We start from the raw sequence: 2,423 nt of genomic DNA on the forward strand, positions 1-2,423 counted from the left end.
GACGAACCAAAGAGACAATTATTTCGATTCGATTACCTTGACGAATTTTTACGAGCTCGTTTACGAGCACGTTCGAAAATGAGGTTCCTCAAAATTTCGCAACTTGGCCAACTAATCATTCGCAGCTTCGAGAAACCAATTACAAAGTTTTACTCACCCCCTGATTTCGTATCCACTTAAAATTAACCCTCCCCTGACGAGAACCGTTTCTGGGAGGCATCGAGCGTTTTTTAACCGCAAGAAATCGCGAATCGATCCAACGGCATCGCTGGTGTAGTGGTATCATGCAAGACTCCCATCCTTGCGACCCGGGTTCGATTCCCGGGCGGTGCACTCCCTATTTTTTTTTCAATAAACGAGGATACCGCCAAGCAAAGGAATGTCAACGTCCGGGGGGGTGTAAGCGGACCTAAAAGCGAGGCTGAGGGCTCGAGCGAAAGGGTGAAGGTCGATAAAACAAAATTCCGATTGGAAAAAACCACCCTCCGGGCTCAATTAAAAATTGGGGAGCCTGAAAAAAGATCGAAAATGTGGAAAGCATTGATAAAAATCCCATTCACGAGACATGAATGGCGAAAAAAATGAAGGACGCAGCAACAGTGGTGAAAAACCCCGATAAATAAAGAGCCCAATTGAGGGAAAAATAGGGGTTGAAATTTTGCCACCCCCCAAAAACCGTCATTATACCCCATCGAGAGGACTCGAAGCAACCGAATTCAATATTCCACCGTTGAAGTGCATTCTCCTTGTAACAATGTACAAATTGCACCGCTGGTGTAGTGGTATCATGCAAGACTCCCATCCTTGCGACCCGGGTTCGATTCCCGGGCGGTGCACTCTCCTATTTTTTTATTTTCCCTCCCAAAGCTGCGAGCGCGAACCAACAGTGATAATAAATAGTAGAAAATGCAGTATTGAGCAGACCAAGCGGTCCGAGTTTCATTAAAACTCAGAAAACCTAATTTCTCGCAATCCCCTTTTCCCGGAAATGCACATTCGAAGGTTTCCAATAGCAGGAAAAATCTCACCTCACCACCGAGTTTCTTCTCCTCCCCACCATCGATTCTGCCCCGTCTCCCATTGATTAATTAACCCATGCAGCTGCTAATTATCCGAAATTCTGTAATCAATCCTCGAAATCGCGTGAGACAAGAATATGATATACAAACCATTCGTAATGGGGGAGGAAGAGACCTCCTGCTGCAAAATTCTGTCGGCGATACTAACGCGTTAATTACTATTACGATGCCAACAATGGGGCAATAATTAACAATTATCTAGTTTGATAATTATAGCTCGTGCGGTTGAGTTACCACCCTAGCTACGATGTTATATGGACTTTACACTCAGAAGTCTGTTTACCTTTATGTACCTAAGTCTGTTCAGGTATTACTCGCTCAAGAACACTGGCCCGTTCACACACGGCTTTTTCTACTGTCACTGATAACGAAGTGTCGAACTGTTTGTGTATCATGAATTTTCAGACCTGCTATTATAATTTTTCATTTTTCGTTCGTGCTTCCCAGCCATCGAGGCTCACGTCAGACATTTCTTTCGAGTTTTTTTTACGATTCAACTGCTCGCCAACAACCACGAGAATTTTCGTTCCAAAGTCCTTCTTCGTCTTTTGATGACTGGGTGAAAGTGTCATTGAGCAGTCGAAGTGAAATTTTTCGTGAAAAAATGGTTTTCTATTTGGACAGTAGAATTTAAGCGATGGAAATGATTCCACGAGCTTCCAACATTATTTCGAGCACTTTCCAATTTGGAGTTTTCATTTGAAAGGAGAAACAATTGTTTCTGTGGATCTCAACTTTATTGTCAAATTTTGAGCTCTCGAGCAGTGGGCTCAGAACCTTTGGAGTTCAAAAATCCAATCACAAAATCGAAAAAGTTTCCAAGGCTAATGAAATATCTGTTGGATCGTAACAAGTTAAAATTTCCTATTAAAAAATCATTTTCCAAGCCTCAATATCGCGATAAATGTTCATCAAAATATTGAATAAACTGGAACATTTGTTTTTCATTTCCCATCCAGCTTCGCTGCTCTCCAGCCTTCCGATTTTAATGTGACTAGACGAGGTTCGCGTGTTAGAAAGAAAATATGATTTTTATCTCCGTCAGTGTGTTCAGGCTGGTTCAATGAAACGATAAAAGGTGTGAGGGCCTTGAAAACTCGAGCTGTTTATACGAATCCTCTGTACGTATGTTCGTGGTAATAAAAAGGTATGTATGACGAAACAAGGTAACTGGAGTTGTACGAGCGTTGTATACGAGAGTGTATATGACATAATGTATACAGAGATTGCTCACTTACGAGGCTCGTCTCTCGTGGAAACGTTAACAAAGTGCACGCATGTTTTCTCCCCTCTGTTTCTCCTTTCTTTTTATTTCCTCAACGCTCGTGTATGTCTATATAGCTA

At 42.1% G+C, this 2,423-nt stretch overlaps 2 non-coding genes across 2 annotated transcripts; both read left to right on the forward strand.

Annotated features, from left to right (window-relative positions):
* The first annotated feature begins 262 nt into the window (after positions 1 to 262).
* Positions 263 to 333, forward strand: TRNAG-CCC (transfer RNA glycine (anticodon CCC)). Its single transcript has one exon. It is a non-coding gene; the product is annotated as a tRNA-Gly (tRNA).
* Positions 334 to 765: 432 nt separating this feature from the next.
* TRNAG-CCC (transfer RNA glycine (anticodon CCC)) lies at positions 766 to 836 on the forward strand. Its single transcript has one exon. It is a non-coding gene; the product is annotated as a tRNA-Gly (tRNA).
* The last annotated feature ends 1,587 nt before the right edge of the window (positions 837 to 2,423 follow it).

This window comes from Venturia canescens, chromosome 11 (genome assembly GCF_019457755.1).
Source record: "Venturia canescens isolate UGA chromosome 11, ASM1945775v1, whole genome shotgun sequence".
NCBI lineage: Eukaryota > Metazoa > Arthropoda > Insecta > Hymenoptera > Ichneumonidae > Venturia > Venturia canescens.